Source organism: Cryptomeria japonica, chromosome 3, assembly GCF_030272615.1.
Source record: "Cryptomeria japonica chromosome 3, Sugi_1.0, whole genome shotgun sequence".
Taxonomy (NCBI): Eukaryota; Viridiplantae; Streptophyta; class Pinopsida; order Cupressales; family Cupressaceae; genus Cryptomeria; species Cryptomeria japonica.
Genome location: NC_081407.1, coordinates 972,772,397 through 972,797,799, shown reverse-complemented (window position 1 = coordinate 972,797,799; position 25,403 = coordinate 972,772,397).

Genomic DNA, 25,403 nt, shown 5'->3' with positions numbered 1-25,403 from the left:
TTCTTTTGATCATCACTCAGGGTTCCAGTAGGTGTAATATACTTATTTTCTATATGATCCCAATACTGACTAGCAAGACTCTTAATGAAAATATTCATTCCATCACTCCATATTCTATAGTTATCTTTTTTGAACTTCAGACCTTATTTTTTCATCATGATCTACAAGATCTTTTCCTCAAGTTGTTATGCTTTTAGATTAAGAGGACCTTAGATGTTGTGATACCAATTGATGGTATGATGAAAGAATAAGTATCCAGTAGAATACTGAGAGGGGGGGTGAATTACTATATTGAAAAACTGATACAAAGTTCCCAAACTCAAACTCAGTCAGAAAAAGTAAACATATCTCAGTCAAGATCAATATTCATAAGAATACTTGACATCAACCAGTTTGACTGTTATGACAACTTAACAGTAAACAACTTCAATCTTTTAAACAACAACAATGCTTAATCTTAACTCAACTTATTCATCTCTCAATGCTTTAATTATCATGCCTTATCAGAAATTAATCAAATCAACAAATAAGATCATAACCACAAAAACATTCACCACTTGACACAAATGTTTATATGTGGAAAACCCAAATAGGTAAAAACCACGGTGAGATGAGACTCACAAGGATAGCTATCTAAACTCTTCTGAAGTTCGCCCTATTAGGAGCCAAGCCTGTCAAAGCTTTACAATAAGTCCTGTTAAGAACTAATTCTGGTTAGGAATCACCTAGTTAAGGGATTTACAAATATGCCTTGATGAAAAGCACAATACCTGATTAGGAGTAACCTCACTGGATGATTTAAGAATCCAAGCTAATGGAGCACCTTGTTAGAGGATTTAAAGAGTAACCAAGCTTGTTAGATCTTACTTGGTTAAGGGATTTCACTTCTGTTGTAATTGTTAGAAAACAACAGGTTTTCTTGATCTGTTTTAATAGCACTACATTTTCTTGATCAGATCCATTCATTGGTTAGGCAACAACACACTCAACAGGTTTCTATCAATCTTGCCAACAACCTTTACAAACAACTTCATCGACCTTAAATACAAACCAATTAGGTCGATAGAAAAACAAAAACCTAATTCTCATCATAGAGATTACAAACAAGTCGATACAATCTTGACCATTAGAAATCATGACAATCTCTTCACATTCTTCAAGAAAATTTCAACCGCTCCATGATCATCACTTCATCAGACCTTGTAACTCATCATGTGTTGTGTATTAGATGCAATCCACTTTGCTCCTTCCCTAGACAATAACAAATGCACCAAAATAATTTGAACTTATCCTCATAAAATGATCACACGTGTCTCCATCATTATCGTTCATCAGATAATAAACCAACAAACTTGATCAGTTAGGGTTTAACAACTGATAGGGTTTACCGGTTATATTGGATAGAAAGGTTTAACCCTTTACACCGGGTCACCGGTTCAACTCACAAACTTTACATACTAGTTTACAACATCTTCCACAAATCTCTTCTTACCGGTTACTAGCCAATATCAAAAACAATAATATCAGCAATAACATGAATACCATTACTGGTTCAATTGACATAAATGACAACATATCATTAATGCAATCTATATGCAAAATGCCAACAAGAAAAATTTATATCAGAGTTTATGAAAAGGAATTGGTAATGGAAATGATTATATATCTGAACCGATAGCACCTTTATCAAAACAGAGAGTTGAACCAGTTACTCCGGCAACATCAAATAATTATACAGTGACTAAAGAACAGGGAAGAGGAACAGAGAGTCAGAAGACTCCTAGGTATGTGAGATTGAATCATTCCAAATATCAAATAATTGGGGATAAGAGCAATGGAGTGATGACAAGAAGAAGACTTGAAACTAGTGAGGTATGTTCAATTTCACAAGTTGAACTGGTATTAGTAATTGAGGCTTGTAAAGATGAATTTTGGTTAAAAGCTATAGAAGAAGAATTAGATGAGATTGAGAAAAATAACACATGGACTTTGGTTCCCCGGCCTAAAAATAAAAATGTTTCTAGAACTAAATGGGATTTTAGGAATAAATTGAATGATGATGGTCAAGTTATAAGGAATAAGGCTAGATTGGTTTGTAAAGGATATTCTCAAAAGGAAGGAATTGATTATGGAGAAAATTTTCCACCAGTAGCTAGGATTGAAGCTATAAGATTGTTTCTTGCCTATGCTGCTAATAAAAACAACAAGGTTTATCAAATGGATGTTAAATGTGCATTTTTGAATGGGGATCTTGATGAGGAAGTTTATATTGAGCAACCTGATGGTTTTGCACTATCAGATGATACTGATATGGTTTGCAGGTTAATGAAAACTTTATATGGATTGAAACAAGCACCTAGAGCTTGGTATGCAAGGTTGGATAAATATCTTTTGAAGCTTGGTTTTACTAAGGGTGGTGCTGACGATAATTTATATTATGAAATCATTGATGATGATATATTGATTGTTGAAGCATTTGTTAACGACATTATTTTTGGAGGTGAAAATAAATTATGCATAGAATTTTCTAAGAATATGGAGAAAGAATTTGAGATGTCTATGATTGGTTAGATGAAATTTTTCTTAGGTTTGCAGATTACTCAGACTGGCAAAGGTATTTTTATCTGTCAAACTAAATATGCTAAGGAATTATTGAAGAAATTTGGTATGGGAGATTCTAAACTAGTAAGTACACCTATGGTTAAAAGTGAGAAATTGACAAGAAAAGATGTTTCTGCACCAGTAAATCCTACAAGATACAAATCTATGATTGGGGGTCTACTTTATTTGACTTAGACTAGGCCTGACATTGCGAATGTTGTTTGTATTGTTTCAAGATTTCAGAGTGATCCTAGAGAAAATCATGAGATGGCGGTGAAAAGGATATTTAGATACTTTCAAGGTACATCAGAATATGGCTTATGGTACCCTAAGAGTGATAACTTTACTTTATGTGCATATACAAATGTTGTCTGGGCTGGAGATATTTTTTGCTTTGATATTTCTGTCAGATTTCTGGCATTGATGTCAAAGGGGGAGTGATATTGATGTGAAAAAGTTAAAGATATTAGTCAAAGGGGGAATGATATTGATTGATATTAAGAGCTATAGGCAAGTGATTGTTGATTGTCTTCCACAAGGGGAGACTTGTTTGGCATTTCTTGGTATTTAGATGTTTTTCACATCTAGTGTTTCCATCAATGTCAAAGGGGGAGATTGTTGGCCATTTGGTGGAATTGATTATGTGTTGCATTGATGTTTTGTCATTGATGTCAACACTAGTTGTTTGGATGCTTTACCAGCACCCTTCTGGTCCTAGTAGAATGAGTGATTTCTGGTTGACTTGGATCCGACATGATCCAGTAGACTCCGGTATAATCTAGTGATGGAATTGGCTTGTTCATGATACTCATACTCATATTTGGTTAGTTGGTTTTGGTCTAGTGATTGTATGCTATCCTGCTTACTTAGAAGATTGGTTTCTAGTTCTGACGAGGTTTTCACGGGCAGAACGTTTCATGGAAATCTTTGATGAATTGTGTAAGTGGTGTTGGTGCAACTTCTGATGGAGTTTTAGGATGTTGTTGGTAATCATGTTTGAGACTTGGTGGATGGAGCTCATTGTTGAAGTGTGTGGACCTATACTTGGTCCCAGTTGATCTAGGTTATGGATCGACATTAATGTAATGTGTGGATAGGACCTATTGTTGTATTTATGGGATGTCTTATGTGTTATTATTACTTGTTTGGTCAGGGCAACATGGTTTGTAATTATGCAATCGGTTTATTGTCCAGTGGTCGACTTGATTGTTTATGGTCGAGGTTTTGTATAAATAGATATAAGATCTCATTGTAGATCATCATGGTCAAGGAATGTAATGCGCAAATAATGTAATATCATTCAGGCAGAGGAGTTGGTCGATAACTAGAGATCGAATTGGGTTTGTGTAAGAGGATTTAATCCTCCGGTATTAAGCTTAATTGGAACTGTACTCAGGCATAGGAGATGCTATATTTTGCAGTTCAATACTTCTCCAGATTATAGTCTGGATTTGTATGTAGTCAGTGAGACTCTTTTTGTGATGAGTAGTGTGCTCTAGGTTGTTAGCCTTCCTGCAAGTGTAGGCCCCTTTATTGTAATTCACATACTTACTGTAGAAGTATTATCAGACTGTGGGTAGGCTTCTCACCATGGTTTTTCCTTTACCGAGTTTTCTACGTACAAATCTTGGTGTCATGTGGATGGTATTTATTTTGTGATTATTGTTTATAATTAATCGGATTAACTGTTATTCTGGTATTATTGTTTTGGCTTTCCATATTAAAGTTTAAATTGCTAATGCTTTTGGTAATCTGTGACAATTGATTCAAACCCCCCACCGCCCTCGCTCTCTCGGTTGTCTTCTGGTTATCTGAACTATCTAACCAATTTTACAAATGGACCTCACCAATTTACAACTGTAGTCACATAAATCTATCCACTTAATTATATAAATATTTAGTATTTATTTGATTATTTGACCATCAATCAATAATTAATTAAATTAATATTTAATTAATTCATCTTAACCCTCTTCTCCTATTAATTAAATAAATTATTTAATTTATTTGATTTAATTCACTTAACCAAATTCAGACTATTAATTAAATAAATAAATCACATTTGTTTAATTAAATCTTCTCTCACATTTAATAAATTAATATTTATTTAAATCCCCCAAAATCCCATCTCTCACATTTAAATAAATTAACATTTATTTAAATCACCTTTATCTTCCACCCACTTGTATTTTCCTACAAATGCAAGTTGCACAACTATTTTAAATAAATAAATTTTATTTAAAATCCTATTTATCCTCAGCCACTTGAAACCTTTAATTATTTCCCTTAAAGTCTTCAAACTTAATGGCGTCCTTCTAGAGTCTTCTCAAGCCTTTAATGTTTTCCCTTAAAATCTTCAAACTCAATGGCTTCCTTCTAGAGTCTTCTTAAGCCTTTAATGGTTTCCCTCAAAGTCTTCAAGCATTTAATGCTTTATCTTCCTTTTTGTCATGTAAATAAATTAAGATTTATTTAAATACAATCCAAAATTCATATTCACATTTAAATAAATTAATATTTATTTAAATATCTATCCAAATGCAAATTACACCATTTAATTGAAATAAATAATTTTATTTCAATTGAAAATCCCAAAATTCCTCCCACTTGCATTCTCCTACAAAATCCACTTGCATGCCTAAATCCCTTCTAGATTCTTCTAACTCCTTCTAATTAGCCTAATCTTATCCTAATCATTGTCACATTCCTAAATAAAAGGAAGTCACTTCTCAAAAACCTCCAAAGTCTTTAATAACCATTAAAGGCTTTATGTCTTCAAATGGTTAACCTCTAAAGTCTTCCAAACCATTAAAAGCTCTTACATAGCCATTTATGGTTAACTCACCTTTTACCTTTGGTTAGAGACTTTCCTCTAACTTAACCATCATTTTGACTCATGGGTCTCTTCAAAGAATTTATTTTTTCGACTAAGGTAACCATTTAACCCTTGCACATTCATTTATCCCTTGGATAAAAGGAATATCCATTAACCTAACCCTAACCCAACCCTCTAGGGTAACCATCATGTCCCCTCAAGCATTTAATGCTCCTTATCTCTCCTCTCAAGCCTCCTCATGGTGACACTTGTCAACATGGGATTGGGTTGAAAGTCTCACATGGATTGAATATCTTTCAATCCTAACCCTTGTTAAGATTGCTCAATCTTAACCCTTCATTTCCTCATTTCTTCTATAAATAGAACCCTCTCTTCAAGCAAAGAAGGAAGCATTAGAGTATTGTTGTTATACTGGTATTAGCATAGAGCTTTTTCATAGCATCACTATCTACACTTGCATAAGATTTGTTTATCATTTTCAACCATCTTGAATCTCTATATGGCATCCATGGCTAGTGCTAAAAGCTGATAGCTACACTCATGTGGAACTTGGAGAGGAGAGGAACAAGGGAGGAGCAACTATGAGCATCTTGATTAGCATTTGGAGGAGTATATTTTATCTATTCTATATTTGTATGCTTTCTATTTTATGCTTAATATCTCTCTTGATATGTCTGTTTAGGATAATCTTTTGTTGCTAACACTAACGTTTGTTTCTTGTGCTCTTGTGTGTGTTGTCATCGAATAGATTTTCTAATCCTTTTTGTAGAGCATCATTTGGTGAACCCGACGTGAATCAAAGAGCAACCATTTTGAAGACAAATAACTTTTAAATGTTTTAATTGACACATAGGTCATGCTCTTGTGCTTTTTTTTCTCAGTTTAGCGTCGTCGTAAATTGATACTTTAGCACTATTGTCTATACTGTTGCTCTTTCGTGTTAAATAGCACTTCTATTTTCACACAAAGTAGAGCTATTGTAACAGAGAGTTGTAAGAAAATTCCTTGTATCCGAAAACCAAAATTTTTAGGCTTGTAGAAGCCCACCAAAACATGCGGATTTTTCGAACTAATTATCTTTTGTGCAGGTTTTAACTAACCCCTACAATAGGATTTTTTTTAGCAATTTTAGCTTAGGAAATAAATTTGTTCATATTGCTAACTTTGTCTTTCAAGTTAGGATAAAATAAATTCATTTTCCTTTTGGGTTAAAATCAACTACACTTTAATTTGGAGTTTTAAAAAGAACCACATCTTTCATTTAGAGCTCTAAAAAGAATCACACTTGTTCAAAGTTAAAAAGAATCACAAAAACAAACACACAAAATTATATTTTGCAGAGTTAGGAACAAATTCTTTTGGTTCTTAAAATCAACAAGGCAAATTTTATTTCTTGCATCAAACTAAAATTCACAATCAACACTTCATTTTGTGCAAGTTAAAAAGAATCCCCAATTTGTCAAAGTTGTTCTCAAATCGATTTAGTTCAAGAAAAATGCGCTCTTAATTCAGTTGACCAGGATTTCCAATTCCTAGATTACAACACATTTTGCCATTGAAGGATAAAAAGAACACCATGACTGTTAGAGCAACATCTCCAATTAGATAAAACATCATTGCAATGACAAGTTAAAAAGAACAAGTGCATTTTGTGTTTGGCACACTTGTGCAAAAAGAGTTTGTCGAGTGGTCCTACTTCTAACACACACTATCCTCTCCCTTGGATTTCGTGGTCCTAGGTGCAAGAGAAAAGTGTTAGTAACACTCAAGTTTTATCTTTTTAAGAGAGGTCTGCCAAGAGATCGATCACTCTTGGGAATGACCTCGAGCGGTAAATCCTTCGAGCCACTATAGAAATCAGGTGAGAGCGAAAGCTATAGCCTTGGGTATAGTTGTTCCTACAGTGTAACTTGCCGAAAGGACAAATGGGCCCCACCACAAGTTACAAGGCTCTTAAGTGAGTCACTGCAAAATGAACTTACGTCCAAAAACATCAAAAATTACTAAACACCTTTAAGTAGTAGCCCACCCGTTCTATTGATTGAGGATATTTGTGATAAATTCAGTGCAAGAGCATGGAAGGTTTTGCTCCCAAGACACTCACCATACATGTTTCCTTGAGTAGAAACATAGCTTTTTGAAAGGTTACTTGTAGCCCGATAAAAGTGGTGACTCCCCCATCATAGGGATCATCTATTTGTTATGCTCGTGCAAGACTTAGTATATCACATCCTTACCTACCATGGTGGGATTCATAAGGTATGTAGTACCAAAGTCGAAGAAATATCAAGATGTGGGCTGAACTTATCGCAACTAGCCATTTGACATTAGGGATAAAGAGTGTTTGAAGTGTTTTTGTTTTGAGTCAGGACTAGTGCAAATTGAGCCGACTTCAGGGTTTGGAAAACACCTAAAATACATTTAAAGGAAAGGGTCATAAAAAGTCCAAGGATTGGGTTGATCTAGACCCATACTTCTTTGTGCCTTTTTGAGGCAACACTCTTGTGTTTGTGTGTTTGTGTGTTTGCTTTGTTTTATTGGCAAAGAAAAATCAAAAATCAATTCCAAAACAAGTATTCATCCAACACAAACATTTTTTAGAAACCAACAAAGGATCAAAATCAAACAAAAAAAGTATCAAACTATATGACCATTCTTCACATCTTGAGAAAGAAGAACCTTCATCAACACATCAACTTGAAGAAAATACCATTGAGCTCAAAGGATCTTATCAAAAGGAGGAAATTCTTATATCTTAATAGACAAATATTTGTCTCTAATAGAGCTTTTCTACGTCACATGCATCTCTATCTTCAAGGGAAATCAAACAAGTTTGATCAAGAGTCATTAAACCACCGAGCTTTTATGCAATATCGCGCTTTGAGTTATCACAAGAACAAAGGAGGCAAGATCAACCCTGACTTCTTTCCAAACATTTGCATCACATATAACATAGTTTGGGAAGAACCACCGACTCCCGAAAGAGAAGAAGAAGAATTTGTCCCCTATGTGACACAGAGTTTTTATTGAAGCTAGCATCTCATCCATTCTCACATTCACATCATCAATCCATTTCAACTCTCAAAACATTAAAAGGTTCTTGTCCTAAATTCTATTTTCGATATTGCCTGAATCAAACACAAAAAATATCACTTTTTAAAGTGTCTCTACATCTAGGATAAACTCATCCTAAGAGGCATTTCTACGCAGGTTAAAACTAGTCTATGAGTGAATCCTCTCATTACTAGGCAATTGGGTCTATAACACATCTCAGATCTCTCTAAACCTTATCACATAAAACTTTGTCAATAAAACACAACAAGCAAATCAATAAAGAACTTTTGGTAGCATCTACCTTTAGTGCTAGAGATTCATATACAAAACACCCCACCAAACATTAATCTCTCATTTCATCAACAACTCATCGTCATTTTCACCCAACTTCAACAAAAACTTGTAAACAAAATGGCTGAAACCAGATATAGAACAAGACAAATAGAAATTGAAGAAGAAGAGGAAGACAATATCAATGAATTCCAAGAAGCCCTAGGAGGAAACGTGAATGACGAAAATCCAAGTAATCCTACTCCTGCGGCAATAGAAAGGGCACAACACAACCCTCTCTTTAATAGACTGTTTGATGAAATACTCAGGAGCAATGTTGATGCTCACTTTTTAAGACTTGCTCAAGAAGAAGCCAAACTACCCTTTGACTTTGATATTGCACAACTAAGGCAAGCATCAGATTGACAAAGTCACAATGAGGAAGAAAAAGGTTGAGATCACATCAGATACAACCTTCATCAAGATAATCCACCACGTCCTCCTCCTCCAAATGAAATAGAAATGTTGCAGTAACAAGTTGAAAATCTCACCCAACAACTTCATAGTGGTGTGAAAACTAATCAATTTTCACTCAATGACATTTGTCCCAATCCCTTTGATAGGAATCTTCATATGCCACCTTTTCCATGAGGGTTTGAAACACCCAAGTTCAAAAAGTATAGAGGAAAAGGAGATCCTCGTGATCATGTTAGAGAATTCCATTCAGCTTGCCTCAAAGTGCCATACGAGGATACATACCTAATGCACCTTTTTCCCCAAAGCTTGGGAGGAACAACCGCATCATGGTTTTCTCGATTACCAGGTGGCATTAGGACATTTGAAGAACTCATCCAGAAGTTTCTGGCACATTTCTCACACAACATTGAACTTGATATCGCCATGGCTAATCTATGTAACACTAAACAAAAACTAGGTGAACTATTTTCAGTCTTTCTGCAATGATGGCATCAAATGTCTAGTAGATGTTCTCATCAGTTGCCTGAACAAGAACTAGTGGAAATATTTATTTCCAACTTAAACGAAGAAATGGAATTTCACCTAGACGTAAAAGACAGATTCTTTCAATGACATGATCACCAAACGCTTAAAATGTGAGCGAGCTCTCATCAAGAAAGGACTTATCAAAATCTACAATGAGCCAAAGGATAGCCCTTCTCCACGCTTCAATAGTGACAAGCCTAACTTTTGGAACAAAAATAAAAACATCATCAATGACGGGGTTGTGGATGCATGAACTATCAAAAGTGCACAACCTATGGTCCGATTTGCAGGACAGAACCCCCCACCCAAGAATAACACAATTTCTCCTCCAAATCAAGGCCGCAACACATCTCAAGAAGAACCCAGACAACGTCAACAAAATTTTAAACCAAAGCGAACATACACTCCCTTAGGGGAACCCATCAAAACAGTGTTACATCAATTGGTTTCTCAAAAACTGGTTACCTTACCCAAAACATCAAATTATGAACCTGAAGTCAAACCTTCATGGTGGAGGGATACTGAACATTGTGATTTCCATCAAGGGAAAGGGCATAAGACAAGCAATTGTCATAGATTGAAAGATCTTATTCAAGATCTTATTAAACAAGGTGATATCAAAATCGAAGGACACGACCCAAAGACAACAAACAATGATCATCTAATGTTCAAAAATCCACTTCCATCATAAGATCAAAGAGGTCCTTCCACTTCAGGGAGAAACACAGATACCACTGATTATACGCGAGCCACGTATAATTACACTGTGAATCATCTGTATGATGCCAGTGAACAAATTGCAACTATTACCATCAAAAATCCCAGTTCCAACTGCAATGTTGTTACATGTCGTGGCAAGATTACCATAAAAGTAGCTCCACAAGGTACCACATCTATCCCAAAGAAGTATAACCTTGTGGACCAATTAGATAAAATGCCTGCACTAATATATATCTTAGAGATATTGTGCCTATCTCCATCTCATAAAACAATCTTGGATCAAGCTCTCCAAGAGGCGTCAGTCCCTGCAAACCTAAATACAGATCAGTTCCAAGCCATGGTCAGAAATCTAAGGTCATCACCTTGTCTCACTTTTTCTAAAAGTGACAACACATCCTTCCAGCAACCTCATAATGCCTCACTCCACATTGAAGGGTTTATCAACCAACACAAGATCAAGCGAGTCTTGATTGATAATGGAGCAGGCCTGAATATCTATACTCTACAATTAGTCACTGCATTTGGATATGCAACTGAATCAGTGGATCCCTACAAGAAGATCACAATCAAAGCTTATGATGATGTAGAGCGTTCATCCAAAGGAGTTGTTGTACTACCAATCCGAGTGGGCCCCATGGTGAAACACATCATATGTCAGGATTTGGACCTTCCTTTGCCATACAATTTGTTGTTGGGGAGACCTTGGATACACACCATGCAAGCCATTCCATCCACCTACCATCAATGTATCAAGTTCCCACATAATGGTGTAGAAATCACAATCCTGGGCGATACAAACCCCTTTGCATATTGTCATATCATAAGTCATCAACCAGAGATTACCGTTACCAACAATAGAGAAGCCATATCCTCCATGTCATATGTAAGTCCAGCCTCTCTTTCCAATTCAAACACCACTATACCCAAGCAAGAGAAGCTCAAGATGAAAATAGCCAAAGAAGCTCCTGGAGAGTACAATCTAAGCCAACTCTTTTGTGTTGGACAAATGCCCACTTCTCCTAAAACACATGGAAAACCTCAACAGATACTTCAAGCACCACTGATCAAGTCAGCATGTACTTTGACATCGTTCATCCTTGGAAAGAGTCAAGAAGAAGAAACCAGAGATGAATACCTAGCAGAATGGATTTATAAAGATCCTATCACCACTGACATTCTACAAGCTAAGATTCCCACAGATCAATATGGAAAAGGCCTTCTCATTATGCAAAGAATGGGATATGATGGTCAAATTTCTTTAGGGCATTGTAAGCAAGGGCGAAATGAGCCGCTGTAGCCAGAATTAAAACCCAAAGATAACACAGGCTTAGGCTTTCAAAAGGAGATCCTTCCTAAGCTCAGATTTAAAGGGAAACCCACCAAACCTCTATATCAACCTACTACAAAGAGGTCGCCTTTAATTATAAAAGAAGCACCCAAAACCATAACAATTGCCCCATTGAGGCTAAAAATCCCAGCAATACCATCCAAAACACCAATCATCCCACCAATAAAACCAACAACCCCATCAACAATAGTAAGTGCATCAATAGCACCATTATCAATATCAAAACCCCCAGCAGTATCGACAACACTAACAATTCCATCAGAAGCAGCAGATTCAACAACACTGATACTCCCCATATCAGATTCACTGGTTCCAATAATCCTTCCTACAGGACCAATCATTCCATCTTCCAAGGTACATCAGCCAATTACACCTACAGTTTTTAACTCAAAAGATATCCCAGTATGGTATAGTAATTGGCTACTAGAGGGTGACTTAGAAACTGACTCACATGAGTGGGAATTTGATTCGGAACAACTTAATACTTCAGATGAGGAAGACACATCACCCCCTCCACCTCACAAAGAAATCCCTATTTATGGAGAAGCACAGATAAAGACCTCTTGGGTTCCTAAGCTCGAAACTTGTTCCCCAGACCCTACGTCACATCCTACGCCTGATTCTGACAGGGAGAGTACCATCAATGACCTTCAACACAACATCTTAACCCTCACTGACACATCTCATGAACTTAACCTAATCGATGAGGTAATGCCCATTATCCATCCTGAACTCATTGAATGGAACCAACCTAATCCCCCATGTCTTGACCATTTCCAAAATGATGAGGTGATCATTGACTTTTTGGAACTATGGGATAACATACCAAGCAGGGATCACAAAGCTGGATTTGCCAAAGAACTTAATAGCACAGCATACTTCGAGGGGGATGCCAAACCTTTCAGCTGCAAAAATATAACAATAAAACATGGATTTTCTAGTGAAAACCACACTGTGGCACTGTTTGATCCCACAAAAGTAAAAAGAAAGAGCATATCCAATGGTGAAAACCTCTCTGAGGTGCCTGAGGATGAAAGGTTTGACATTCTCCCCTCTAGTACACAGCAGGAATGATCAACGATTCTCATCAAAGAAACCAAAGAATATAATGTGGGGACTCCTGAAACTCCTTACCACATACATCTGGCATCTCTTTTGACTCCAGAGGAACAACTTAAGTTTGTTGAATTCTTCCTGAAGCGCCAGATTAACTTTGCATGGTCATATGTAGACATGCCTCGTCTTGATCTAGATTTAGTCATGCATCACTCACCGTAGCAGAGGGAGCTAATCCTATCAAGTAGAAGCTTTGCAAGATGCATCCTCAAATTGTAGTACTAGTCAAAGCAGAACTTTAGAAAATCCTAGATGTTGGTTTTATTAGACCAATTGATTATGTAGATTGGATCTCCAATATTGTGCCTGTTGGCAAACCAAATGGGGGCATCTGTATTTGTACTGACTTCAGAGATATGAACAAGGCATGTCCTAAAGATGACTTCCCCCTACCAAATATCGACATCATAGTAGACCTAACAGTAGGACATGCCATGCTTTCACTCATGGATGGTTTTTTAGGATACAATCAAATAAAGATCGCACTTGAGGATCAACATAAGATAGCCTTCACATGTCCATGGGGAACATACTACTGGAATGTAATGCCTTTTGGTCTACAGAATGCAGAAGCGACCTATCAATGAGCAATGACCACTATCTTCCATGATATGATGCATACCATAATGGAAGATTATGTTGATGACTTATTGGCAAAATCACTCACAAAAGAAGGTCATCTAGAAATATTAGAGAAGATCTTTGATAGATTGGAACAATATCATGTGCAACTCAACCCAAAGAAATGTGTCTTTGGAGTAACCTCAAGGAAACTTCTAGGATACATTGTCTCAAGCAAAGGCATTGAGGTCGATCTAGCAAAGGTCAAAGCAATCATGGACATGCCACCTCCAAAGAACATCAGTCAGCTAAGGACACTACAAGGGCAGCTTCAATCTATCCATAGATTCATTGCACAACTGGCAGATAAATGTCACCCATTTACACACCTGCTACACAAAAATATCCGCTTTCAGTGGGATGCTAGATGCCAGTAAGAATTCCAGATGCTTAAATATTATCTCATGAATACGCTATTATTGATCCCACCAGATCCCAGTAAGCCTCTATTGCTCTATATTTCAGCAACAAGTACAACATTGGGTGTACTATTGGCACAACATAATGCAGAAGGGAAAGAGTGTGTTGTTTACTACATCTCTCGCACACTAGTTGGCTATGAACTCAATTACACCCCTATTGAGTGAGCTTGCCTAGCAGTAATCTTGGCAGCCACTAAACTGAGGCACTATCTATTAACACATAAAGTACAGCTCATTGCAAAGATTGATCCACTAAAGTACTTACTCAACAAAGCAGCATTGACAGACCGCTTGGCCAAAGGGGTGACAATTCTAAGTGAATTTGACATCGAGTATGTGGAGCGTAAGGCTATTAACGGTCAAGTTATTGCAGATCAATTGGCCAATGCTCCCCTCATAAGCGATCATCCTCTCATTTCAAATTTTCCAGATGAAGAGATATTCATGATCACAGCAGCACAACCATGGAAACTATACTTGATAGTTCATACACTAGGCATGGCTCGGGGGCAGGCATTCTGTTTATCACACCTCAAGGTGACAACATCCCAATGTCTTACAGGCTCACATTTCCATGCACAAACAACATAGCTGAATATGAGGCCTTGATCACAGGACTCAAGCTAGCCATACAATGGAAGTTACAAGAACTACAAGTATATGGTGACTCCCATCTAGTCATTTGGCAAGCAACAGATGAATATCAGACCAAGGATGACAAACTCATGTCGTACAAGAAAATGGTGGACAGTCTAAAGGCATCATTTACAACTATCACCTTTGAGAAGATACCAAGAGATCAGAATCGAGCTGCTAACATTATGGCTACTATTGCATCTCTCCTAGATCTTCCAAAAAATTCAACATGCTATGAGTTCTTGGTCAAATAGCTTTGGATTCTTGCTTATGATATCCCCAAATCCAAGATGATATGTCGCCTTGTCGGTTCTGAATCCCCATGGTACAGTGAGTTTTACACCTACCTCCACGATCACACACTTCCTCCTAATCAATCGAATAACCAACGTAAAACCTTCATTCGCCAAACCATTCGATATACCATCATTGTTGAAACCCTATACCGATGCAGTCTTGATGGTACTCTCCTACGATGTCTGGAACAAGATGAGATAACAAGGGCCTTGGAAGAGGTACATGAAGGAATTTGTGGGACTCACTCAAGTGGCTCGTCACTAGCCAAGAAGATCATACGAGCTGGATACTATTGGCCATCCATGGAAAAAGACTCCTACTACTTTGTCAGAAAATGCAAGAAATGTCAAGTTCATGGAGACCTGATACATTCACCCACACAAGAATTGCAACCAATCACAACACCATGGCCCTTTTGTCAATGGGGACTTGACCTTATGGGTAAAATCCATCCATCTTCATCCAATGACCACAAATTCATTATTACCACCACCGAATACTTCACAAAGTGGATCGAAGTTGTTCCACTTACTCAAGTCACCAGCAAGTAGATCGCCTCATTCATCCTCAATTACATCATCTGCCAGTATGGTGTGCCCATGTCCATCATCACAAATAACGGTCTTCCTTTCAAAAATTAGGATGTTCGTGAACTCTGTGAGAAATTTCACATCCAACACCATTTTTCCACTCCCTATTACCCACAAGGCAATGGTCAGGATGAAGCATCAAACAAAAACATATTGAGAATCCTAAAGAAGACAATCAATGATGCCAGCCGTGATTGGCATGTTCAATTGAATCCAACACTATGGGTATATCGAACTAGTATTCGAACTGCTACAGGGGCAACTCCCTACTCATTGGTCTATGGTGTAGAAGATATCTTACCTATTGAGGTTGAGATACCATCACTACGGGTTTCCTTGCATAATCTAATAGATGATGAAGCCTACAGGGTATCACGTCTTCAAGACTTAGAGCTACTTGATGAGAAATGACAAGCTACATACAATCACCTCAAGGCCTATCAACAACGTATGAGCAAAAGCTATAATCATCGAGTTAGACCTCACACATTCGAGGTAGGTGATCTTGTTCTTTGAGAGAATCCTCATAACCAACCAAACCGAGAACATCAGGGGAAGTTTAAATCAAATTGGTTGGGTCCATATGTTATCATTGTTGTATTTGGGTCCGGGGCATATCAGTTGGCTACTTCAGAAGGAGAACCACTAGCAGATCCGATCAACAGCATACACCTTAAAAAGTTTGTATACATAATCTATACAAAGCATCAAGCTCCCATACATACCGGAAAAATACCAAAAACATTCAGAAAAATGTCCTGAAGAAAATACAAAAACATCAAAATAGTAAAGAAAAATCATACATCCAAACGGTGAACAACCACTCTGGTGGCACCTTGGGTAAGTGCGATGGTGAAAACCTGGCAAACAGGCGCCACTCGTAAATGCTATGGCTCAATTTCTTTCAGGCTTGTTGTGATCACATTCATTACATCCACTCATCCCTCAGTCCAAAACTGTGGCTTGTTATTGATCCGCAATCAAGGATAGTCCTTCATGCGTCTTGTATCCCACTTTTTCATAGTCATCTCTAAACTGGGGGCAATGCCCTTAACCTATTTGATAGAAGTGGATTATGCATTACTTATGATTGATTGAGTTCTTCATTCAAAACTGTCTCACAAAATTCAAAAACATTCAAAACAATCATCAAAATACCAAAAACATTCAAAACATTCATCAAAATACTGAAAACATTAAAAAACACTTACAAAATCCAAAAACATTAGAAAACATCAAAAATCAATAAAAAACATGGCAACACATTGTACATACGAATCCAAGAAGATAACCAAGCAAACCTTGTGAAAAACTCAAATAATGACCTCTTATCACATCAAAATCAACAATCAACCATCAACACACAAACTGTCTTAACAAGGATGCATCCTTCCTTACCAAAACAAAGACAAGATGACATTTTCTTTGACAAGAAAATTCTGTTTAAGCTATCAAAATACTTGATTGGATTTGCAGGTTATTCATTCATTTATATATATCAGGTTCCTACACTACTCCGGGATATCCGCAAGTGATTAGAGTAGCCGAGATGGTTCCTACGACATTGTTTGCATGTCTTCTGTGAATTATTCGGATGAAGTTCTGGGGCATGTACTAATGGTGTCTACGTGGGAAGTTCACTAAGTTACGTGATCATATGCAAAATACAGTCATAGATCACTACAGCTTGTTGACTATAGCGTATACCTTGACCATATGAGCATGAACCATTATCGAGGATCCATTATTCTTTATATATGCTATTTGCTTATAGGTACAATGCTCCATCTTTGGTTCCTATTGCCTCATCCACGCTCGATAATGATTTATCTCTTACTACGGTATGAACTTGTCTCAGGATATGATCAACAAAAGATCGAGGACATTCCAAGTCATGCATGAAAGGAGATAATCCTTGTCTGTTCTGCAAGCAATACTTAGGTCAACTTGATCCATTATATCAAGTTTCTTTTATTAACTCGCTATATCAAAATCCATGTAAGGAATACTCAGGTCATCTTGACTCTTTATGTCAAGTTGCTTGTATTTTTCTTACAACATTTTAAATCTCAATGATGAAAAATAAAGCACTATGGAACGTCATTCCATCTCATCTGTATATATTGTATTCTTTTGCATTCCATCCATCCATACATTCATAATAGATGCATATCATGCATACATAGTAATGACAATGGATACTCTATTTTTCTCTTCTTCCATAGGAATGCGTCATAGGTCCTCCATTTCTTCTATCTAACATTGAACCCCACCCTCACCCTCCCCATCTTGGTAATCAGCATCACATACCCTACATCATCTCCCATCAACCCAATCAAGACAATTACTCTGTCTACACAAGCACATCGACTCACACAGACCTAGACTATTAACAAATAGTCTGATCAAGTATCTTTGGGTCTCAACAAGTAATCGATTATGGCAAACCTAGACTACAACAGGTATTTATCATAATGGCCTAGTCTCAACGGGGCTGCTATGATTCACCACAACCATCCATCACACTCACACACTATCAATTGATCAACCAATCAAACACAATCATAACGGACAATTACATCAATTGTCTAAGTCTCAACGAGTATTTTGCTTCAAATACCTTGACTTCATCAGGCAATTACATCAATTGTCTAAGTCACCATCAGGTCACTTTAATTCACTTACTCAGACTTTATCTTGTCCAAGCAAACAACTGACATCAACTGTCATGCTTTGACTCGACCGGGGCAATTAAATCGACTGCACCGGATTGTCCAACCATTTTGGTCAATTGTATAGCATCAATCAAAAGCACAACACCACATTTGCACCATATCTCCTGCATAGCCTACGGGTACTCACTGGCTTGCTATTTCTCCATATTCACTCTATTTTCTTCCATTCTTTCATTGATATTACTAATTTATTCTATTCTACCTCCCTTCCACTTCTCGTTCTTTTTCGAGAGATCGCCCCCGATTTTTCAAAAAAATTCAACCCATCTCTCGAGGGGGCATACCAACCACTAAATTAACATTTCTAGGGCATATTTCTTCACACCTATTTTTTTTTCTTTGAAACGACGCGATAAAACCACACCGTCTCAAAGAGGGGCAAATGTAGTCACATAAATCTATCCACTTAATTAAATAAATATTTAGTATTTATTTGATTATTTGACCATCAATCAATAATTAATTAAATTAATATTTAATTAATTCATCTTAACCCTCTTCTCCTATTAATTAAATAAATTATTCATTTTATTTGATTTAATTCACTTAACCAAATTCAGACCATTAATTAAATAAATAAATCATATTTGTTTAATTAAATCTTCTCTCACATTTAAATAAATTAATATTTATTTAAATCCCCCAAAATCCCATCTCTCATATTTAAATAAATTAACATTTATTTAAATCACCTTTATCCTCCACCCACTTGTATTTTCCTACAAATGCAAGTTGCACAACTATTTTAAATAAATAAATTATTTATTTAAAATCCTATTTATCCTCACCCACTTGAAACCTTTAATGGTTTCCCTTAAAGTCTTCAAACTTAATGGCTTCCTTCTAGAGTCTTCTCAAGCCTTTAATGGTTTCCCTTAAAGTCTTCAAACTCAATGGCTTCCTTCTAGAGTCTTCTTAAGCCTTTAATGGTTTCCCTTAAAGTCTTCAAACTTAATGGCTTCTTTCTAGAGTCTTCTTAAGCCTTTAATGGTTTCCCTCAAAGTCTTCAAGCATTTAATGTTTTATCTTCCTTTTTCTCATGTAAATAAATTAATATTTATTTAAATACAATCCAAAATTCATATTAACATTTAAATAAATTAATATTTATTTAAATATCTATCCAAATGCAAATTACACCATTTAATTGAAATAAATAATTTTATTTCAATTGAAAATCCCAAAATTCCTCCCACTTGCATTCTCCTACAAAATCCACTTGCATGCCTGAATCCCTTCTAGATTCTTCTAACTCCTTCTAATTAGCCTAATCCTATCCTAATCATTGTCACATTCCTAAATAAAAGGAAGTCACTTCTCAAAAACCTCCAAAGTCTTCAATAACCATTAAAGGTTTTATGTCTTCAAATGGTTAACCTCTAAAGTCTTCCAAACCATTAAAGGCTCTTACATAACCATTTATGGTTAACTCGCCTTTTACCTTTTGTTAGAGACTTTCCTCTAACTTAACCATCCTTTTGACTCATGAGTCTCTTCAAAGTATTTATTTCTTTGACTAAGGTAACCATTTAACCCTTTCACATTCATTTATCCCTTGGATAAAAGGAATATCCATTAACCTAACCCTAACCCAACCCCCTAGGGTAACCATCATGTACCCTCAAGCATTTAATGCTCCTTATCTCTCCTCTCAAGCCTCCTCATGGTGACACTTGTCAACATGGGATTGGGTTGAAAGTCTCACATGGATTGAATATCTTTCAATCCTAACCCTTGTTAAGATTGCTCAATCTTAACCCTTCATTTCCCCATTTCTTCTATAAATAGAACCCTTCTCTTCAAGCAAAGAAGGAAGCATTAGAGTATTGTTGTTATACTAGTATTAGCATATAGCTTTTTCATAGCATCACTATATACACTTGCATAACATTTGTTTATCATTTTCAACCATCTTGAATCTCCATATGGCATCCATGGCTCGTGCTAAAAGTTGAGAGCTACACTCATGTGGAACTTGGAGAGGAGAGGAACAAGGGAGGAGCAACTATGAGCATCTTAGCATTTGGAGGAGTATAGTTTATCTATTCTATATTTGTATGCTTTCTATTTCATGCTTAATATCTCTCTTGACATGTCTGTTTAGGATAATGTTTTGTTGCTAACACTAACGTTTGTTTCTTGTGCTCTTGTGTGTGTTGTCATCGAACAGATTTTCTAATCCTTTTTGCAGAGTATCAACAACTTTTTGGGTTAGTCAAATTAGAGCATGCTTTGAAAATATGCCTCAATATTATGAAGCTGAGAATCTAGCTTAAATTACCCTTAAAGATTTCATCAAATTTGAGAATGGAAACTTTCATTTCAAGTTAGAATACAACCTGGGTTGTAGTGGTATTTATATTTTCAAAAGGGTGTTGGAGTGAGTTTTGAAAAGCTTCAATAGATTGTGCATGTCACAATTATGATTATTTAATTTTACAAAATTTATCCAAGAGTACTCATGTTCAAAAATTCTTCAAAATTCTCTTCTTGCTATTTATCTCACTCAAAAGCTATTATAGTATAATCAAAAGGTCACAAAAATGAGATAAATTTTCATAATGTGATAATTGAGAAAAAAAAGTATAATTCTAATAAGTCTTAAATCTATAAACCTCAAGGAGATTATATCCATATATCTACAAATGAATATCTAAAAGGGAACACCTCGTGAAAACCTCAATCTAGATCTATGACAACTAAGATAGGAGGGAGACTATAAAGGTTGATCAAACCTTTAAGGAAACTAGATCTAAAATTGTGATCCTTCAACTTTGATACCAATTGATATGAGCACACATGAACAAAACTCAAGAGAGAGAGATTGTCTAAACAAAGATAAATCTAAAACATCTTCATAAAAAGTCTTTTGAAAAAATTCAAAGACACTTCTAGAATAAAGAAGCTTTTAGAAATACAAAACATTATTATATTCAATGAACCAAATGTTATCGAACGATAATTTTATATTCTATAATACCAACTAATCAAATAATAAATATAATGAAAAGGTTCTTAAGTTGCCAATCATTTTCAATAAAGGTGGTCAATTAAGGCATAGGAAAAAGGATATAAATTTGTGAAAATTGGTATATAAATTAACCTCATCAATTAACATGCCCAGATCCTAAATGTTATGAAGGACTGGTGGAAAGATTGTCTTCTCTAATAAGTGAGGAAAAACACTTTGAAATAACTGACTTTTGAGTTTTAATCACTTATTAACTTCCCAACTAATACATGCAAATTGATTATCTAACTTATTTCCAACTACCACTTACATGTATTTTAATAAAATGGAGTGGCCTGGTTGACAAATTAATACTAATGACAAGTTACATCACAATTGAAAAGGATATAATACATTGTGAAGTACCAAATATGAAAGTCTTGCAACTTGAGGTGAATAGTTTTAATTCCACCAATAAATTTACCATTAAATAGGACTAGAAACATCTTCATGATTTTATTTTTTAAAGTCACATATCAAAATATCATATTTTATGTGGCTTTAGTATACCCAAACATAATATGACTCATTCAAAAATATAATAGATAAGAATTTAATATAGTAAACACAAATTTATCATGATCACTACAACATGCAAAGTGGACTATGCTTAAGCATCATGATTGGTTGTTTTTTTTTTTATTGAAATAATTTGTCTTATTCCATAATATTTTACATTCATGAATTTAATGGCTACCTTTTCAACCATATTGTAAATGCAATACAATTGTTGCCTCTTCTCTATTTTATCCCATCACAATTTGCACTCATAAACATTTCCACCACATCATTTACAAAATAGACCACTCATTATAATATAAATAATTTATTTATATTTAAAATAATGTATTTTATCATTCCATGAATTTTATAACTACCTTTTAAACCACAATATTTATAATAAAAATATTTTCTGTCATGTTCATTGTCTCTTTCAATAATTATCTCACTCACCATGATTGCAATATATTTGTATTTTATTGCTATTCTTTGCAAAACAAATTAAATAAAAAATGTTGTGCTTTATCTCCAATGCAAATTTGAATATTAGCCGTTGTATTTGCATATGGGTAAACCGTTGCTTATAATAAGATGGGCCAACCATCATGGAATACATTGATTTCTTTTACTCGTACTCGTCGGCCATTTTGTTTTGCACATTTTTATCTCAAATGTCAGTTGAGACCTATAAAATATTTCAAATGCTACTTTTATTTTTGAATGATTCCATAACTTTGATTTCTTATGTTCTCATATTACTACTGTGAGGCCAGTTTTGAAAAGCAAAACAAAATGATTATTTTACTGTTTGTCCATAGTTTTGGGGATTAATGAAAAAATTCTTTAAAGACGGCGACGGTTTGTCCTGTGTTTTTGGACCATTTTTATTAACTTATTCTAATTAATTAATTTAAATATGCACGAAAGTTGGAGAGTTTACCAAAGACAAAATTTTCTGAAGTGGTTAATTTTGGAGTAGTTGGTATGGTCAAACTTTCTATCTAGGGAAAAAAGATAATTACATTCTCAAATTAAGCATATTTTTTTGAAATTGGTTAATTTTGGAATAGTTGGTATGGCCACTCTTTCTACATAAGCAAAAAAAAATAAAAATTATTGGTAACTTTTATATATGTAGAAACTTTTATGATTCTAGCATGTAACCTCATCTTCTTGTCTCAAAATATTTATTTAAACTTGTAGACGTATAAATCTGACCACTTTTCTAAGTGAATATTTAATATTCATTTTAACCTCATTTCTCTATTTAATTAAATTTTATTTAATTAAATTATTCACATTCATCTATTTAATTTAGCCTCTTCTGGATTCTTCTAATCAATTCTAATTTAGCTTAATCCATCTCCTAAATATTGTCACATCCCTAAGCAAAGAGAAGTCACTTCTCCTAAATATTTTTGTTTTTAACCTTTTCAAATTAGTTTTAAAAATAGTTCATTTTCCTATTAGTTTAAAAGAACAACAAACTCATTTCATTTTGCAAAGGATTAAAAAGAACTACAAACAAACTTTCAAAGTTTTGCAAAGCTTAAAAAGAATCCCATTTTCTTTTGGTGTTGCTTAAAAAGAACCTCATTTATCCTTTGGTGCTTAAAACAAACCCTCATTTTCATTTTGCAAAGGATTAAAAAGAACAACAAACTCACTTTCATTTCTTTGCAAAGGATAAAAATAAACTCACTTTTCTTGTTTTTTTATAAAGCAAAAGAGTTTTTTAAGGTTTGATTTCACGATTTTTTTTTTGTTGACCAACATCACGATTTACTTTGTTGACCATTTGGAAATACACATTTTGCTATGAAAAATTAAAAATAACACCATGCTTGTTGGAGCAACATCTCCAAATAGAAGTTAGAAAATCTTTGTCTTGAAGGATAAAAAGAATTGTGTTTGCCTTGTCTCGAAAGTGGAAGGTATATGCCCTCCCCTTAACTGGGTGACCAAAAAGTCAAACCACTCTTATTCTTTCTTTATTTCAAGCACTTAAAACCTTTAGCAGGTCTGCCCTCCCGAGTGGCTCTTAGAGCACCATTAATGGTCGATGAGAGGGGAACGACCTAAGTGGGAAACGACTTTATCGCCAAGTGTTCCAACCCACTATAATCAAAAGTGGAGGTTGACGACAGTCCTCTTCAACGTTTTTGTTCAGCGATTAGCCTTCTCCCAGCATCTTTAAGATACGTAAAGCCTTTGTTCTAAAGGTTGGGAAGCCTCCCGAGAGAGTTTATCACTAAAGACCGAATGGAAGCCTGATTAAGAGCCTTAGCACTAGAAACCTTGAACTTAGTCAGTATCCAAACATTTTCAACATCATAGTGCAAGGGTCGGGAAGAATCCGCCCCCAACATCACTCACCATATATCTCCCAAGATAACTACTCAATTATGAAGCAATTCACTTTGGGTTAAATTTTGGCAAAAGACAAAAAAATGGGCACCCTCTAGGGGGTGACACGACTGTTTGAGCTAACCGAGTATCGAGACTAGTGGGATATGATGTTGTTAATGAGCCTTGAATAAAGAGTTTGTCTGATCTATATTATTTGTTATCTAATCCAGTGAAAACATCGAGGATTTGAACTCATCCTCACAAAATATACACTAATGGTCTAGCATAGACAAAATTTGTTATCTATTTTACACTGTGTTTGCAATTTATTTTTCAGAAAATCATCCATTCAAAACACAAGTTAAAAATCCCCAAAAACAGTAGAAGCAAAGAAATCAGGGCAGCTTAGTGCGTAGGAGCAACTTCCTAGCGTGTTTCAACCATTCTGTAGCGCATCTCAACCAAACCATAGCGCTTTCAGCAATCACATTAGCGCATAACTAGTATCACACTAGTAAAACTTGCAGTGGTGCTTTGCGGCACCAATCTACCGCATTTAAACATCAGCTTAGCGCATCAGAGGAATAACTTAGTGCTTTAAGCTTAAACAGTAGCGCTTAATCGGGACATATTAGTGCATAACTCTTCCAACCAAGTCAGTTTCAAATAATTCGAGTCAACATGTAGGAAAGGCAGCTTGGCACATAGAGAACTTTCTATGGCGCATCTAGAACATTTGTTAGCGCACCCAGTCTGTCTTAGCGCATATTCAAAAACCAAGAAAAATAGAGAGCAAATCAGACCTTTTAGGAAAATTTCATCCACAGTCTTGAGTACCCTTTTTGGTCTTTTGTCAAACTCAACAGTCAAAATCCAAATCAAATTATTAGAGAAAACAATTCCAAAATCAACAAGCATCCTTAGAACAAAATTTTTCAAATCTTAAACTAGCTCGAGATAAGACTTTCTCCAACAAAATCAGGCAGTATCATAACATTGATCAAAGTTCCACGATCTAACGGATTCTATCACAAACAACATACCTAGTTTAATCATTAAGTTGTCAAATCAATTTTCCATATTGGGAAACTTTTATCCATATCATTTGACACACTTTGTCGTGGAGGCGAATCTAACTAAACCTCTACTTGATAAAGTAAGCTTGAGTTTTCAAACGAAGTATCCAAATACAACATCAATGACAACCATTGATCATTCGTGTATGACCACTCCTCATATTTTGAGAAGAATAAGTATTCATCATAAAACTAAGTTGAAGAAGAGACAACCTAGTT